The sequence below is a fragment of the Saccoglossus kowalevskii genome, chromosome 14 (assembly GCF_978046115.1).
Source record: "Saccoglossus kowalevskii chromosome 14, keSacKowa6.1, whole genome shotgun sequence".
In the NCBI taxonomy this organism is placed as follows: Eukaryota; Metazoa; Hemichordata; class Enteropneusta; family Harrimaniidae; genus Saccoglossus; species Saccoglossus kowalevskii.
In genome coordinates, this window is record NC_140654.1 from 10,630,335 (window position 1) to 10,650,566 (window position 20,232).

The following is a 20,232-nucleotide window of genomic DNA, read 5'->3' on the forward strand; positions in this document are numbered from 1 at the left end:
TGATCCTCGACATTAAGTAGTTTATCCCCAAAACCCCTCTATCCAACTCCAGTTTTCATATGGGGAACCGCTAACCGAGTTTGTTTCGGGCCCTTCTCGATGCCTGCGTATCAACAAATAATAGAATAAAAATGGCGGTATTGGGAGTTTCAATTCCGGATTTGAGGTGCTGTGTTTGTGGTTTCAGTACAGGAAAATGTGAACGTCAAAGACTAGTTCGGGAATTGCAATCACTCGTCTGGGAGTCTAGATCGATGTTCCAGGATCGTCGATGGTAGTGGTCAGTAATATACGCCACGTTGATATAGCCCGGAATCCACCAATCAAGGCGGGGGGGGGGGGCAATGTGGCACCTGCCCCCTGAGTTTGGGAGTTCAAGTTTAAAAAAAAAAAACTTAAAATAGAAAAGTTTCGACCAACCACGTATTTGGTTTGTACGTATACACGATTTGAAATAAAACATGGTAAGCCAGTTGCGTGTACAGTGGGTCAAACGTTACCTTCAAGTATTTCTGATTGACACGTTAGCCATGTCAGCTTCGAAGAAACGCTGCACACAACTGTCAATGTTGAATTTTTATAGTACAAGCAGTAATGTGAGGAATACCAGTATGATTGATGTATGACGTCGCCCTCACAGTAAGTATGGCAGTAAATTCAATTGAACGAAAAATCGATCACAATCTGATGATATAAATCATTTAAATTACGGCTTCTCTCCTTTTGAAAATATGTGGTGGCCCTGAAAATGGCCGTTTAGTTTGGTTGCTATGAAGCCACCAATCAAGCTCGATCACTTCATTATGATCTTCTTGGTGGTAGAGATTACACAGGGTCGGCAATGCCTCACGGCGGTGGGAAGCAATTAACAGAATTTCGTAAACGATGCGGAATATATTCAAAAATATTGAATGTATATTATCTTTTCTCGGATCATGTCATCCAAGATTTTGAGACGCGATTTGCTGATCATCACTGTGATCTGATAACTGCACAAGCACTTTTACCATGCAACATTGGTCAGCACACATCAACCCATGTGACCTCAATTAACAACTACTATGGGAAATCGTTGCAAAAGGATGAATTTTCGAATATTGAAATTGAGAAGTGGATAACAAAGTTCAGTGATACACCAATTGAGCAACGCATAATGATGCTGCTTCATCTCTTGCTGTTTGTGATGTCAACTATTCCCAAGCCATCCACAGAATTCTCACAATATTCTTTACAACAACTGTCGGAAGCGTGTCATGTAAACGATCTTTTCTGCACTTCGGCGGGTGAAGTTATGGACACGATGTAGCATGGCTCAAGACAGACTCAGTGCTCTTGCAATGTTACTAGTACACCGAGGCACAGACATCATTCCTTCCCCAAAAGTGATTTATTCAAGGAAAGTTAACTGGAGATAAATTTATATGCTATTGCGAAAGCTGTAAACATAAACTGTGTATTTTACAACTATCAATTGTATTAATCAGTCCCGTACATTACATTAATATTGCTCCTATATGAAGATAGAACAAAAGTGTTTTGTATATATTCATAAAATATATCAAGATGATTTTATTGTTAAAAATAGATAGATATACCCCCCCCCCTAGCCATTAACTTATGGCGCAACTGCACACCTCTACGCCTTTATACATTTATACGCAATTAAAAAATCGCATTTGCTGCCCCCCTAGTGAAAAAAGCTAGCTACGGCCCTGCCAATTCAGAATGCCCTTCCCAGTGCACTCAAGAATTGCCGGTGAATCGTTACGTAAATATGTAGACGGCACGGAATTCTGTGCCATCACTAATTGGCGGTCTCTGTGACTTCATTACATTGCCATGACGAGAACTCGCATATACGAAGACTGACCCGTACACAAGGCCCGCTCACAGCTCTCCACATCGATTCACTAGACTAGTGTATTATTTCCAGATTTGTCAATTTGAAAGTCTCGCGATAATAGACTGCATCTAGTCTAACATTGATATAGAGACAATGATGATATATTTACGATAACAAAAATAGTAGAATATACAATTAGTCAATGCTCGAACTGGCATGGAATCGATAACGTAAGAGAGATGGCAGCGACTTGAAGGGACTCGGGGACTAGATGAAAAGTTGTGTCCGTTGATACTCGCGTCTGTCGCTTGTCACTCACTGCCACCCCATGCACCAAGTATCCAAGTACCTTCTACCCGGTTGACGTTTGTTCTCTCCTTTTAAAAGGTGGACTCTGGTAGATGTATCAGCTTTTTCTCACGAATCTTTGTGAAAAGGTAACAATGTGTTTCCGATGGTAAATACAATGTTTAGATCACATTTATTGAATGGTTGGTATTGAACTTATAATTAAAATTATGATGTTTAGTGACGTCAGCGCAAACAATGACATCATTGAGTTGTTCTATATCTAGCCGCCACCTACGTTTACGCTGTGAATAACAAACTAGTTGTTTCGACTCACTATCAATTTGATTCAGGATACTGGATAGGATGCTGGAATTTTAAAACCCATACTTTCCAACTAACCAAGTGTCTTAAGAGCGAACTAAACTGATACCACTATGTGTATGAGAAAGTTATCGTTTCAAATAAAATATGTTATTTTAATATCAATATCCTGACATGGCAGAACAGAAATAGAAATGAAACGTCATCGTTTTAGATACAAAAAGATATATAATCATAATACGAGTACATATGTCGAATCACTGGTAGAAGCCCACGCATGGCGTAAATTGTATTTCCAGGCAATATAAGGATATTGACTTAAAAAACCGTTGGGATCACCAGCTTAATTTTCGAGAAAATGATCGTTGTATTTCAGTGGTGAGTAGCTATGTTGGCAGTATTATAGTGCTTCGACCATAGGTTCTTATGGTAGAGATAATATGTCATATCCTAAATTGTAGGCTGGTGATATAGGCTGACAAAAATATATATTGTGATTGAAGGGGTATTTTATGTTGTTCACAAGTATTTTAAAAAATCTGGGTGTTAAAAAATAGGAAAAAAATAAATTTTTCTGTAACATTGTGCTCTATGTAATTGTTCTAAAATAGTAATTTTCGAAAAATATTAGGACAAGTTTCTCAAAATAGGTCACTGTAACACACAAAAGAATGCTATTTTATGGTGCCATGCGAAAATAGCTTCATGAATTTACAGAATAAACCAATGAACGCTGTCATGCGATTTATGACCAACTTTATCCAAAATTATGAGTAGGCTTCTATCATAATAATATCAATATTATCATGATATGTATATATATATATATATATATATAATATGTTAATATGTTAATTTGCGAAGTATATGTCTGCTCGTTGGTGCAGTGAATTAAACATAAAGCTCCTGATGAGTGAGGTACTTGTACCTTACGAAACAGTGCTGTCGAGTTTCAATATTCATGTAGTTGTGTATTAATTCCTCTATTACCGCATTTATCCGCTCAACAAATACATTGTATTGAGCACTTTTGTTTTGGAATAATCGACTCCCACATCTAGACTATATATATATATATATATGCAGGAACCGGCCATTGTTATTAAATAAACATGCACGTGTTCCTGTTAAGAAACATCTGATGGGCAATGTTATCGTAGCGGGTCACACATGTTGATCAGCGAATGACACAGGTTAACCCCCTTTTTGCGAGCTTGTTGGCAAAACTGTAAACATATGACTGCACAGTGCGATGACCTCAGTATACATTGTTAAGTAGTCACAACTCAAAGCCGCCATTACTTGCATTATCCATGTGTACTAATACAGGGAGTTATTAAAATATTAAATATTAATAAACGTGATGAGTAAAAAATACACCCTAGAGACAAGAAAAAATACTACGCTTTATTCGCCATTCTTTGCTATTAGAGAGCAAGAAATATGATCTCTATAGTTGACATTTGTGAAGAAATCACATCAATAATTTACATCATGTCTTTGATCTGTCTAAATCTGTAGAAATCTACCAGAACTAACTTGTGAAGATTCAGAGCTTGGCTTAAGTCGGCATATATAGATTCATTTCATCGAATGAATTACCGCTTTCAAGTCGTAAACTACACAAACTCTAAACAAGTAATACAGCAATAAAGAGAATAGTTTAGCCATACTGTACAAGTATATTGTTATACGTCGCGGACAGACAGAATTTCCTTAAATGCGTAAATACTAATTTAGTTCAAACAAATTCATTAATCGTTAATCAATTAATCACTGTGACAGAAGAAACTCATCCGTCATATATCGGTGCGCCTCGGAACTAATTTAGAAAGAACACGACCACGGATGAGTGGTTCTATTCGACGAGAATATAAAGTGGACGTGTTTTGTTTGTCTTCACATCGAAATATAATATAGCAATTGATTTTGTTAATCTGTGTGTCCATTTTCCCCTCAAACAATTGACCACTCCTCGTTCCACGATAAGCAGCTTAAAGCTAGTCCCAATATTATCATCCTCTCTCAATTAGTTCCCGTTTAAATCTCGATGTTCTGCGCTCCATTTCCGGCAATGCATTGAAAGCATCGACGCTGTAGCACCATCGACGTGAAATATTAAGAAACTAAACATAAATACTTGATGAGCCCAAAAGACGTTAACAATATGGAAATTAATAGATTTGGGACCGATGGTAGGTCTCTTAGGTAGAATGAAGATTATATTTGAATGTTGAATATAATGTATATTGTCGCAGACAATTCGTTGATTTCAAGATTCTCGTTCACTGGTGCATATACTGCAGGGAACAGTATTACCGGATCATGAATCCTCAGCTTTACTTCTGTTGTCGAATACGACAATCTATCAGTTCCATATTTCAAAATCTGATGTCACCATTCGTCAATCTTCGCGTATCATTCGTAAATCTCCCTGTATCATACGTGACTGCCAGCCTATTAGATTGGAAAACCATTTTATTGTTTCGTGATAATTCATTTCAATTTAAATTCGTGTTATAACCAGAGATTTTGTTCAAATTCATTATTATTATCGTATCGTCGGCAACTGAAACGAACATTGCATTCGTAATTACAATCTTAGAAAAATGATTTTAATTATTACAATTGATTGTGTAATGAATTTATCCATATGGCGTTACCTCATCGGTAGCGTGGGTGACGAACGAAAACGGGTATAAATCTATCCTATTAAAGGCATTGCTCACCAAAATCCGACCCGGGAAACTCCAATATTCTTAATATTCGCACACATTGGCACTATAGCAATCGTTTTGGTCTAAAACGGTGTATAACTTTTAAATTTCTTACTAAAATGTTTGTTTTTTTTAAAGGAAGGTTTTCTTTAAAAAAATAATACGATTTTCATGGTGTTTTTTTTTACAAATAACGTGGCCATGATGTGGTCTATAAAGACGTATACTTAATCAACAGTTTGTCCAACATGGGGTATACTTTTTACCTAATGGGTTTGTAAGCACACTCATACTAAATCAGTAACCCAGTGCCCAAAGATATTCAACTTTGTATCCGTTTTCACCCAGACATTAATCCAACCATTAATCGAAAAGGTATATCCAAAACTTAGATCGCGATGCGAAAAGGATTATATGTTTTGATTTTATGATTGCGTAATGTGAATAATAATACCCCCAAATATACATTTTTGCACAACAAATGTATCAATAGCCATAACATAAATACAGCAGACTAGTCATGTGACCGGGTAATAGTATGACATAATGCCATTGTCTCGCCCTGACGTTTTTGAGGATGTAGACGTTATTTCAACGAGTGATGCTGTGTATCCCGCGGCTGTATTTTCACGAGCGAAGCTAGGAAAAACTTGACCACAGCATGGATATATTTCATCATCTCGTTGCTCTGTTAGCAACGAAAATGGCGACCGACAAATAAAGCAAACAGAACACTATTCAGGATTTGTTCAAAATAAAAATAATAAAACACAGCCTTTGGAAATTTCTTGAGACATAGGGCGTCTTCTTGTGTATTTTAACATTAATATCAATCCCAACCGAGACTCGGCATCCAAAGAGTACGTCTTATTGCCGTCGTCTGGGAGATTTTCAAACATTTTAGTCGTTTTCGATCCGGGTTTCATGGTTGCACAGTTTGTTTTTGATCGATATGAAAAGGATAGTTTGATTTTTGTTATTCCTGATGTAAACAAACGGATTAAGCTTTAGCTGAGGTACATCGAATTATGAAGGCGGTTCATTTGCATAATTCGCCATGGAAATACCGACATTATTACATGGACACGTGACTAATTTGCATAGTTATTTCATGACTTTTGATAATCTTGTTTGTGCAAGAAAATGGTTCTGGAGAGTTTTATTCAAACATGCGTAACCAGGGTAATAAACCATATAAACAAAGTGCCCAATTTGGTCGTCCTATCTTGCCGATTGTTAGAATTTGAAGTTAGATCGAATATTCAAAATATATTGTTGCAGCTTTATGTTTTATTTCGACAGTGTAAGGCTAATCGAGGTACAGTTGTTTATCAAAACATGCATGCGTAGCCAAGCGTGTTATTTATGCATAGACAGTATAAACGGTCGTGAGTGGCATGGAAAGCAGTTGGCCTAATTAAGCATTGTACGTTCCGTGTAGTTATTAAGAATATTAAAATTCCTAATTATATTATTTAATGTGAACTGGAATTAAAGAAGCGTGAAAACGAAATCGATAAAACGCATCTTGTATTCTTTGATGATGAATATAGGAGTTATGAATACAATTACGTTCGTTTTGACAACGCTATATCGACACACTGCCGATATACTAGTATACCAACGTCAGGAATTGACGGTCACGTGATGCAATTAGAGGCTGCGTGTGCCTGAGCTTGAATTGCCCCAGGCTCACGAGTTGCTGCCGTCAGCTGTATGTTGCTGTTCGTTTTTTCCCCCAGTTGAATTTAGCGGTACAACAAATGGAAACTCGAGTCCAACACCGATAGAACCAACATTTTAATATTTTCAACAAATCAAACAAATGTCTGAAATTAACACGGTTATATCTTCGCAATAATCTAAACTTGGAGATCAGGGTCAACAAAGAGAAGCCCAAACGAAATAGAAACTGACACAAAAAGAAAGACAGTGTGCAGGTTATAAAAAAATAATAATGAAATAATCGGTCTGATAAGTTAACTTATCAGACCGATTTGAGGATATGGCTGTGATGTCTGAGGTGATGAAAAATCCCTATATGAAGATGTCCACATTAGTTTCTGTATATTTTTTTTACGCGTCTCTCAAAATACACATATCATTCGAATTTATAGTGAGCTCGGTACAAAATATTTGATTTTAAAGCGGGAGGGTCGTCACCTGCGCACGCGCGGGAATTGAGTCCCAAGCGACGATAACAACATAACGCTAAAACCGCAAAGGTTCATGGGTAGACGCTTGTTTGTAAACAATGACACGCTATGGCCATCTGACGCATGCGCAGGTGACGACACCCCGCTTTAACTGAGTTCAAAGTTCTGAAAGTCACTGTTAAAGAAAGCTTAAATGGTTAATAAAACATTAACGAAACATTAAATAGTATGTGAACGTAAACTGAGAACAGACACACTGTACACTGTCTATTACGCGTTAACTTGCACACTGAACAAATGGCTTACAAATTAGTTCAATTCGCATGGTGGTGATTTATAACACAAATAATGAATCCCCAAAACAAAAAAATATACAGTTAGAAGTTATGAGAATCAAAAAATAAAACAATCTTCACGCCTAATATAATTCTCAAGGCCGTGTTACACTAGGTAACTCATGGAGGAACGCACGATACAACTGGTCTCAACAGTTGCCTCGTGTGTATGTTGTAATTGGATCACCAAAATGGGTCAAGCAACAATCGCTTGAAAAAAAACTGTTACGACTAGTTGCCCGTCGGCATAGTTAGTGCCTCGTGTGCACAATTCGTCGCGATGCCTGTTGACAACTCAGACCTTTTCACATACACGAAACAACGTGATGTTTTTGTTTTTGTTGTTTTTTTTAAATTTATTTTATTTGTAAGCTTAGTTTCATTTAGTATTGTTGTAATCTTTATTAGTTACATCCGAGAAATCCAAATGAAAATGAAAATGAATCCAACCTTCGAGTGACACTCGCTGAATTTTGTTTTCAAGTTCCCAGGACCGGAACAATTTTATTTTGCACAGTTTGCATTCGTCTCTAAATTCAAAAGTTTCTAATTGTTCGCCTTTTAACAAACCGAAATGACGGGCACGCGCCCACAGGAAAACCAGCTGTTGAAACTCTGAAACCGCTAAATAGACTTTGCGCTTGATTATTGTCTCGTGTAGGGTAAGTCGTGCCATGGAAGGTGTTACTGTATGATATGTCTACATACCAGACAGACCTAAGTGCGTTCACGCACCGGATAAAACAGTGGTTAGCACGGGCTAAAAACTCAAAAATGTGTTAAGAATATACACAAATCATCAGTCATTTTAACTATGGTTACTCAGCACAGTAACCTGGTACACCTGTCAGTTCTACCATGGAGGTAAAAGACAGACTCTATCTTTCAACTCCAATGGTTCTACGGTTTCATAAAACAATACCAAAGCAAATTTAGAAAGTGTAGATTGAAGAATAATAGGAAGCAGAACAGAGTCTCGTCGGCAGGTCATTTATTTCATGACAACAATATCTCTAGATGTGCTCGCGTTGATTGCCATGTCGGAAATAGTATACCGAAATGGTTCGGTAAGGGGGCGTGCTCCTATTCACGCCCGCTCAGTGCAAGCTGCAGGGGGCACGAGAAGGGTTTTTTTCCCCTGTTGGACGGAGAGTCTGCGGGCTATTTTTGCCTGGCGCACCTCCCCCTAAATCCGCGCGTGAATATAATAGTATATCTTTCAAATTAACGTTGAATACAGCGGCGTACACTTACACGTCTTTAGCCTGTGCTAATGGTCGGGTCTTAAAAACAGGCCAGATTTATACCGTCATTCATTCACTGCCAAGTCAACGAGCTAAAACACAGTGAAGCATTAATTAAAGACGTTTGTGAAAAACTTCAAATACGATGTCGGAAAAGATGTAAGGAATTAATGTACAACGACGACAAAAGCACAAACCATTCAAAATAAACTGAGATCGTACAGAAAATTAAAAACAGGTTTTTCACTGGAAAAATACTTGCAAATAATAAAAAAAAAAACTATATCGCTCTGCAATGGCAAAACTGAGGATGAGTGCCCATCGCTTTCTGAATGAAATGGGAAGGTACAACAATCTCCGATACAGTTTGTGAAATTAAAGAAATTGAAAATGAGCAACACTTTTTGCTTGTCATGTCAGTTATACCCTAAAGAAAGAGAAAGTTCGTTCAAAAGACACAACATTATTCATGGCAACAAAACAATGAACAGTTTATTTATTAATATTTTAAATATAAAAATGAAAAAAATATAAACACATCTATAACTGTTTTAATATACGAGAAAATACAAATTAACCATTTTCTCTATGTTTAGAAATTTGAGCGTCTTGATTGATTTTTTTTCAGTGTTAGTGATAGTTATTTTTACATGTTTTTGGGATACGATAGCAATAAAGATTTTCTATTTTTCATAATACACCCCCCCCCATGAATAACAAACAACATCGTTCTGTACACATAGAAAATATATTCGCATTGTAGCGTCCATATTAGAGAAAATGGCAGAATATAAAATGAAGAAGGGCATCATGGGTAATCTTTGGTTAATTGCGCACAAATTCCAAAATACTGTTCAAATTGACAAGTGGCTAAGCAATTAAAATCGCCTTCCATCAACCCTTCAACATAAATGTCTACAGAATATAATACACATGATGCAATGTGCATGCCTTCATTCACAATTCTGATTAAGTTTATTTCAATTTTGCTAAATGATATAGTTATGATTTATTTGAAAACTGAATTTTCGTTTTCTGTCAGTATTGAAATGGGAATTTTATTTTTGTTTGAGCTTAACCCCCATACCCAAAGAGAGAAAAAAAATCACATTTTGCACTGTTTTTGGAGTAACTATCCGTTTTATTGACTTTTACGGTTGTTATATATCTCTGAACACCTTGTCCGTACGTGTATAACATGTTGTGTTCTTTGGTGGAAAGTCAGTTGATGAGAATTTCGGAGGGTTGTGCACTGTTCGAAGGTTCAGCAATGAATGACTTGTTAGTTTGTTCATGCATTATAATTCTGGACTGTTTTAATGAGAAGTGATTGGGCTCTACGTCATTACACAGTCCCTCTATCTATAATAGTGTTCAAGCTACACGAAGTACGGGCTAAGATTAAGCCAATCTCATACGTTTGCATATCGGATAGACTCAAACAAGGAGAAGGGAATTATTTAATAACACCAGAATGAATGGAGCAACAAGCAAACTAACTATCTTCAATATGGAGAATTATTTAATTGATATACAAAATTTAAAATTCAGGCGATTTGCAAATTTATAATTTCTGACAATAAACTACTCATTGAGATTGACAGGCAGAAGAAAATTCCTAGAAATGAAAGAATATGTAAACTTTGCACAGATGATGAAATTGAAGACGGGAACCATTTCTTAATAGGATGCAGTAAATATGACATACCCCGTAATACATTATTTAAATATATACAGGACAAAAAATCTGACTTTTTAAAAATGAATGAAAAAGACAAATTTCGATTAATTATGACAAGCTTTGCAGGAATAGAAACTGCACAATTCATACATACAAGTATGAACTTAAGAGATGGAACATAGCAACTCCATCATTTAAGTATACGGGTGGTTTTAATGCAATGGCATATTTAGTAGCTTAGTAGTTATATTCTTATACTAATTACCATGTTTTTTTTCTTCCATTTTTAGTTACATTTATGTTTTATACGTGATGTTGGTGGAGTGAACTGTATTTCAGTTTTGCTTTGTCCTACAAAATAACATTAGCTTATCATGTTTTTCCTCGTTCTATAATTTCTTGCATTTAAAGCGCGGTGGTCGTCGCACAGCGCGTGTTCGAATTTCATGTAAATAAACAATGTATTTTACACGCGTTATATACGTCGCTATGAGTCCCATATCGAACAGGACGCGGTGCGACGACTGCCGCCCTTTAATGTGTTATTTGTGATATTAGGTGCGTGAAGTATTATTTCTGTTTTTTTGTTTTACAACCATAAAATTACTCTCTGTAGTAGAGTGTCGTGTTGAATAAAATTATTATTATGGTTTCTGCGTGCCCGCAAAACTCACCCGCAGATACGATTTTGGGGTACCCGTACATACCTCTGGAGTGTTCCATTTTTATACACACTTGTGCGCAGTAATAAAAAGACAAACTGATACATTTTGAAGCAGCTGGCTCGAAAGTTTGAGTGTTGACAATTGTTGAGAAGGTAGATGATGTTTTTTTTTTTTTAGCAGTGATGTAGTCGTAGCTGCTGGGTGGTCAGTGTCATCAGATCAGGTGAAAGTTATGGAATTATTTGATGATTGGATTATTATATTGATCTTACTTCAAAATAAATCGAGGCAGCCATGTGTAACTCCGGGGTACTGGTGCCGCTGACAGTAATCTGTGATAAAGAGACTGTGATTAAGTCCGACCCTAGACAAAAGATGTCCTCGGGCAAACTGTCTACAGACATGAATATTTTAAGGAAATGTTAGTAAATTATGTAGGGCGTGAATGTAGTACACGTGTATACGAGTCTCAGACGTCTACAACGTGCAGTATTTGGATATTATAACCAAGAGTTGCTTAATCATGAACTTAGGGGTGGACATTTGAATATTAATACCACCCCCGTCAACATGGCAAAACAACTTTTTAACTTGAATCCCCGTTCGAACGTAGTCCGAAAACTAAGAGTTTCACCTCGAGGCGCCCACCCCCACGTGTATCTCAGATATGCCTGGGCCGATTTCATTCAAACCTCACATATCCATCATATCATAAGCGTAAGCATTTATTTTCATGGTCAAATTTAGTACTGACAATTCATCAAAATCATTACTGCCATATCAGAACTGGATCAGATCGTGCAATGGCATGGACATTCAAAGTGCTGGTATGTCCATTGAACATAACGGGTTCTTGATGCACACAATTTTGCCCTCGATTTGATTCAAAATTACTGATTGATAGCTATTTTTAACAAATCCTATATCCAGTATTAGTCAACAGTAAATGGACGATTTTCTTTATGTGTGTCAGTGAAAAGGTGTAAAATATTTCATCAGTGTTTTTCCGAAAACATAAATGAACACACTTTTCTCACAAAAGACACTACTACAATACAGTCAATTTTCTGTTGTTTCTATCCTCGGGGGGACGGACATCCGGTCATTTTTACCGCCTGGCAATCCGCGGCGGTGAAAACAAAGGCCCAAAACTTGCAGAAAACAGTACTTTGGGATGATTGTTGAGACTCCTCTGAATAGTGTAACAAGATTAGCCCTACGTGTGTAACATATATAAATTTGGTTGTTCGGGATTACTTCAAAGTTGAGTTTGTGTTGTTTTCTCGAATTTTCACCGGCTCGACCGGCGTTCCACAGCAGCGCGCACAGAGCCCATAGAAATGCATGTACAGTGGTGCGCGTCTTAGCAACGTGGAACGTCTTGTGACGTAGCTCCGCCCCCGAAGATAAATGCACAACTTAATTCGAAACACAATAATTATTATAAAGCGGGGGAGTCGTCACCTGCGCCTGCGTCGGATGGCCATAGCGTGTCATTGTTTACAAACAAGCGTCTACCCATAAGCCTTTGCGTTTTAGCATGTGTTTTTATCGTCGCTTGGGACTTCAATTCCCATGGTGTAAGGTAGAGTCCGGAACAACATACATTTACACTGTGCCTATGATTACCGACAATCCTATGTGCTGAGATCTACTCTAAAACGAGTGGTCATAGTAACATATCAGTATTAATTTGCGTTATTTTGTTTTTGTTTATTTTTCGCCAAATTGTTTTGTATCGTTTTGTTTTTTAAAGCGGGGGAGTCGTCACCCGCGTATGCGTCAGATGACCATAGCGTGTCATTGCTTACAAACAAGCGTCTACCCATGAGCCTTTGCGTTTTTAGGGTGTGTTGTTATCGTCCCTTGGGACTCAATTCCCGCGCGTGCGCAGGTGACGACCCTCCCGCTTTAAACCATTACAGTACTGGATCACGCTGGACGTAATAAGGAATACAAGCCCACCATGAGCTGTCATGTTTGATTTCCTTTTCAAATACAGATAGCCATTTTTCATCCATCTCAGTGCTGTTTTTAGTATGCATATCTGCATCATGACAATTTATCCATTTGTACAATGGTCATTTTGGTCGTCTTTAACAAAATTGATCTAAACACGGCTCATGTTCCGTTACATGTTTATTATGTATGATTAAAAGCATTGGGTAAATTAGAATCTATTTTTGTGTGAAGTTTTGTTTGCCATGAAAAATAACAATAATGATAACTTAATAATAACCATGACTCGATCCTTCACTACTACCAAATTTGAGCATACTGACGGCAACATTCTCCCGCCACATTTTCGTGCAAAATTTTATACATTTTTCTATAATTTCTGCAATAGTTTTTGGACAAGATATAGATAATTTCCATTGTCAACATATCTTAATCAACATTTTTAATAATGTGCATAGAAATTATTCGGGTTTATTTTGTGAAAAGTGACAAAGTTATCTCCGGGTTTCAAATGCTAGGAGCACATGCGCATAAAATCAGTATTTTTTAACTGCGTTTGCGCAAGGTGGGTCCAGTATTTTATTTTACCAGGTTTTTTGTTGGAGCGGAGTCGTCACCTGCGCATGCGTCACATGGCCATAGCTTGTCATTGTTTACAAACAAGCGTCTACCCGTGAGCCTTTGCGTTTTTAGCGTGTGTTGTTACCGTCGCTTGGGACTCAATTCCCGCGCGTGTGCAGGTGACGACCCTCCCGCTTAAAAAAAAACAAACCATAACAAATAATTGATAATAATTGAGTAATTCAGATGTATCTTTAGGATCCTATTTGGGGCACTGTGAAAATGCAAATATGGGTGAGAACATGTAATTTTTAGTATTGTTGTTTGATGATACTGTATGTCGAAGAATACATTGGACTATGATTTATTGAAAACGCCGTTCTTGTATTACACTTATGAATATTTGATAGTTAAACAGTTAAAAACTTCAATACGCATATACATGTATATCTGCTGTTTGGGTGCGTACAATAACAATCATTGCACATGCGTATTAGCGGATTTGAGTTTTCATCTAACGAATACTGCTATATGTCCTACAAACGCAAATTGTGTACCTCATGATGATTAAAGGGCGATGGCCGTCACACCGCGCATGTGCGACATTTCTGTTGATAAACATTGATTTCCTCCACAATCCAATGCGCTCTTCTAATGAAAATCACGAGTATGAGTTTTGACCTGGGCACAATATGCACTAATTACCGCCGTTGACTCCATCGGTACCTTCCAATCACCAAGGATATTTAATAGTTAATGCTTAGTAACGTCTCAGTTTGTACTCGGTTTGGTCTGCGCAACAGTCAAAGTCGCCATCTTTGTTCATATGAGTTCCATATCTCGCGCATGCGTGGCGCAACGAACACCGCCCTTTAATCATGGTCCAATTTGGTCTCAAGAATAGTTTATCGAGCAACTATATCATTAAACATTTCATTTTCATCTATATAATTTCCACGAAGCGCTTCGAAATGTTTGCCAAGTTCTGGATGAATTATGAAACCCGTGACTGAAGATATCCGACGAATACAGCAACAAATGACACCAAATTATTGGCGAAAAAAAAAAATCTGGCTATGAAACTCTGCTTTCTTTTTGCATGGCGAAGAATGATTCAACGCCGTGGGCGAGGTTTAAATCTAATCCAAACCGAAACACTATGCAAGCAAAAAACACTCTTTATACGGACGTCCGTGCTGTAAACATATCCCTTGCCTGTCAGTGATTTAGGGTATTACCAGTATTCAATATCAATATAGAATGCATGGATTCTTCGCCTAATCGGCTCCTCACACATTCTCTATTACAGCGCATCTATCAATAATTACTCAACGCGGCTCAACCCCGCATTAAATGTTGCATCTTAATCCCACGGATTAGGCTAGTTTTTCACGATGACGAGTATTATTTACATTCGATTTAATATACCGTGGAGACATGAATTATTAATTACAGTATCCTTTTGTAAAATTAAACAATGTGAAACAAAGTATGACAGACTCTATTTGCGGTGTTCAGAGTCACGTAGTTTTGTTGTCCTACTACGTCATCAAATTCGCCATTTTCATCTCAAAATTCTGAAAAATTGTATTTGTGTGCCGTAAAACAACTGCGAACGAGGCTAAAAGTTGATAACGTACTAAAAGAGAATATCACGTGACCCAGATGCTGTTATATGCGAGATAGATTTCTGCCAGTAATCTTCAGCAGACGGTTTAATCTGAAGTGTTTTCGAACGATTTGTTTGGCTGTAATGACTGAAATGGCTGAGAGACTCACGGGTAATAACGTCATCTGTAGTCAGTTATGAATTCTTCTTTTGTTTTAAATGTTTGGGTATTTGCAATGGTTTTTAAATAAATCTCCATCATCCCTCTCACACATTATTGGACCACTACTTGAGAAAACCATTTGTCTTTCCGTGTGAGTGACCCCATTCAAGTGCGGTAGTCGTCGCGCTGCGCATGTGCGAGATATATGGGTCTCATATAAACAAAGATGGTGACTTTGACTGTTGTGAAGATCAACAAGTACGAACTGACACAATTCCAAGCTTTAATTAGGTAATTTTCATGTGATTAGAAGGTATCGAAGGAGTCACTGGCGGTAATTAGTGCAAGTCGCACCCGGGTCAAACCCCATTTAAAGAGCGCATTGGATTGTGGGAAAATCAATGTTTATCGACACAAATGTCGAACATGCGCAGCGCGACGACTACCGCGCTTTAAACTTTATACAAATGTACAAGCATAGGCCTTATGGCGACTACCATACGAGGCGGAGACGAAGCTGCCGTACAATATACAACTCGGTTCAGATAAAGAACTTTTTTTTTAACTGTTTTGTTTTGGAAGACAAAACAGGGGTAGGACATCCCTCTGAGTATACTTCACATATTCAAGCATATTTTAGAAGTCCTAATTAATTAACACGTTAACTGTTATGATATGGTACGCTTCCGGCATAAATTGCTGTTCCGTTGGGAATTTTCACAAAATGGGAGACATCGATTAATAAATTTACGCACGACTAACTCTTCTATGAAAGTTTTTGGAATGTAATTGGGTATATTAAAATATGTTTTTAGACAGTTTGCAATTCTCATTTGTTACTATATTTTGTCATTGCAAACAGTATATTACAACATGAAACACACCGTATCATATCATTTGATAATGGAGAAAAGAACTAAGACGAACAAGATGGCAGACATGATGACCTACTCCGGCACATGTGTCACGTGATAATAGCATTTCCCTGTGTCATACTAAATCACACAAAAAAACAGAAAGTTGTTATACTAGTATTGCTTGAACTGATGGCACCATTTCCACAAGATTGCAGAGGGGCGACGCTAAATTAAACTACATTCATGACAAACAATGACTACGTGTGGCTGATATATAGAGAAACCATTGCGTTGACCCATGGGAGGGTGATTATTAAAGAGAGCGGCTGTATATTAGGATCTCAATCGAAGATACGCGCTGTCTAATCCGCCCTGGGAGATTATGTGAATGTTTTTTTTTGGTGAAACTTACAACCGATGGCGTCGATTAACGTGTATTTAGTCAATACTATATATCTAGTCTTCCCCCGGGGTATAATTTCACTTCTTAACTAGTATTTATCTGAATAAAAAAATATGTTTCCATATAGCGGTTGCGTTGACCTGACAAATGGGCTCCCGGTTTGATAAAAGCAAAGGTGAGAATGACGTCACTTTGTGACAAGCCACGGCGAGGTGATTAAGATTGCCAGTGTGGGCCAGCCAACTGTTATAGGTCGATTGAAGAATTAGCACATTATACGTGCTATGCCAAGTAACTCCTCCATACGACTCCCAATATTTCCTGAATTACCTATGAGAAAGCAACAGTTTTCTATAAAACCGTCACCTGAACTGGATATTATCTGTAGGTGGGTGATTGTTTTAAAGGCTTTTGTAGAATTTTGTGGTATATGACTTCGATTTGTTTCGGTTTAGCTGAAGAAAGTGAAAGGTAAGATTCTCTTTCTATATAAGATTTTGTCTACACATTTATACACCACATGGTTTATAGGAGGCTCACTTGGAACATAAACGGAATATACTCGTTTTATACACGGGGTATGCACGGAGTATGTAGGAGTAAGCACGGAGTATACACTGAGTAAAAACAATAATATACACGGGGTATGCACGGAGTATACACGGAGTATACACGGGGTATGCACGGAGTATACACGTAGTATACACGGAGTATACACTGAGTAAAAACATAATATACACGGAGTGTGTAGGAGTAAGCACGGAGTATACACTGAGTAAAAACAATAATATACACGGGGTATGCACGGAGTATACACGGAGTATACACGGGGTATGCACGGAGTATACACGTAGTATACACGGAGTATACACTGAGTAATAACATAATATACACGGAGTATGCATAAAGTATAGACGGAATATCCACGAAGTATACATGGAGTATACACGGAGTATACACGGGGTATGCACGGAGTATGCACGGAGTATGCACGGAGTATACACGGGGTATGCACGAAGTATACACGGAGTGTACACGGAGTATGCACGGGGTATGCACGGAGTATGCACGGAGTATGCACGGAGTATGCACGGAGTATACACGAAGTACACACGGAGTATACACGGAGTATACACTGAGTAAAAACATAATATACACGGAGTATGCATAAAGTATAGACGGAATATGCACGGAGTATACATGGAGTATACACGGAGTATACACAGGGTATGCACGGAGTATACACGGAGTATACACGGGGTATGCACTGAGTATACACGGGGTATGCACGGAGTATACACGAAGTATACACAGAGTATACACTGAGTAAAAACATAATATACACGGAGTATGCATAAAGTATAGACGGAGTATACACGGAGTAAAAACATAATATACACGGAGTATGCATAAAGTATAGACGGAGTATACACGGAGTAAAAACATAATATACACTGAGTATGCATAGAGTACAGACGGAATATGCACAGAGTATGCACGGAGTATACACGGAGTATACACTGAGTAAAAACATAATATACACGGAGTATGCATAAAGTATAGACGGAGTATACACGGAGTAAGAACATAATATACACGGAGTATGCATGGAGTACAGACAGAGTATGCACGGAGTATACACGGAGTATACACTGAGTAAAAACATAATATACACGGGGTACTATGATGGCATATTCTAGAATATTCTATTGCATTATGGGATCGTTTTTGACCGAATCGAACACAACTCCGTTATCGTTCGACTGCTCACAGTGCCGAGGAAGTTTGAGAAAAAAGATAGCTAACGACGAAATCGTTAGGTAACAAGCTGTTTAGGAAATTTTCTCAAACAAAAAATATAACAGGTGTATTTTTAAAAGACATTTTATACGGGTGACACAAGTTTTACGCTTGTGTAACAACGGACCAATTTTCGACCGCGGGGCGTCCGGGTATCGAACAAATTCATAATTTGTTGGAAATGTATCACGGCGCTCGAACCACAGCAATATCGTGACATTATTGGATGTTACAAACGCAGGTTACAGGTTCAGTTTACTCCCGAACATTTTATTTTGTTATGTAGCATTTAATTATGACAATGTACGTTTGCACCGCGGTCCCAATGTGGACGACTGTTTTGGTGTCTTTTGCGTGAGAGTCATGCAAGGCGCCCGACACAAAAAAATATTTGTATTTGTAGCCAGCTTGTTCGTAATTTAAAACGATTATGAATGGTATAATTATACAGGGAGGGCAAGGGTTATTTTCGTTCAACGTAATTGCAATAATTTTTTGTTCGTACAACGTAAATTGAAAAAATAAATTCCGTAATTCTGTAATCACAGGCTAGACGTACAACGTAATCAATCAAATATTTTTTTCGTACAATGTAAAAATGTGTAATTTTTCTCGGTACGTACAAGAATTTACATCTAAATAAGAAAATCGTAAAGAATAATCCAGGGAAATTACATTATAGAAACTGTAAAACGACTAGATGGCACAATTCACTACAAAATTGAATGTCAAGACGTAAAAGGCCCTCTAACCGAATGAAGAGCATTACGAGGGTAGTATGCGCATGCGTCTATACACACGGCGCAGTAATGGCAGAGAATTTGAGTCGGAGAGCTCTTCGGACCATTCAATGTTCCATTTTTTAACACTGTAAACTGTAAAAACGTATTTTTTCCCCTTGTAAATTGTAAAAAGCCCTTTTTATTTCCCGTAAAACTGTACCAGCTACCCCCCTTGCCTCCCCTCATTATAGTCTTTATTACTTGAGCTTATTAATTATAATAAATACACAATTTTACAGTAACAAATGTGTTTTAATATAAATACCGGAAGTGGCAATTACCTACTGAACCGACCACCTGTACTGTATAAATCTACCATGTCCTTGTTACAGTAGAGAACTTACTATATTATGCACGTACTTTTATTCCACATGTCAGTAATAAGGCCAAGTTGGGAAATTACCGCCATCCACTGTGTAATAGCTGTATTGATTCATCGTGTACTGTTCCACTTAAAAAAATATAGCCTCTCTTCCCAAAATCTGCAAACGAGGTTTATGCATTGTAGAGTTAAGTAATAACTTTATTAATCCAGTATGACATTGTTTCCGTTACATAAACTACGACCACAATCAGCTGGCGTAAATTGATATTCAAACTAATGTGACTACCGGTAATCTTATTTACTACATGGAGGCAGCCATCTTTAATACGACTTTAAAGTAAAAAAAAAAAAAAAGAGAAAAGTTGAGAAACGGGTTATTCAGATTCCTACAAATCAGGGTAAATACATAACAAACTTTCACAGCCAGTTCGTGGTAACATTAAGCTAACCGTTAACACAATTTGGCTAAAATTATTGTTTTTGTGTGGAAAAATTCATTATACGTAGAACACGTTTCCGG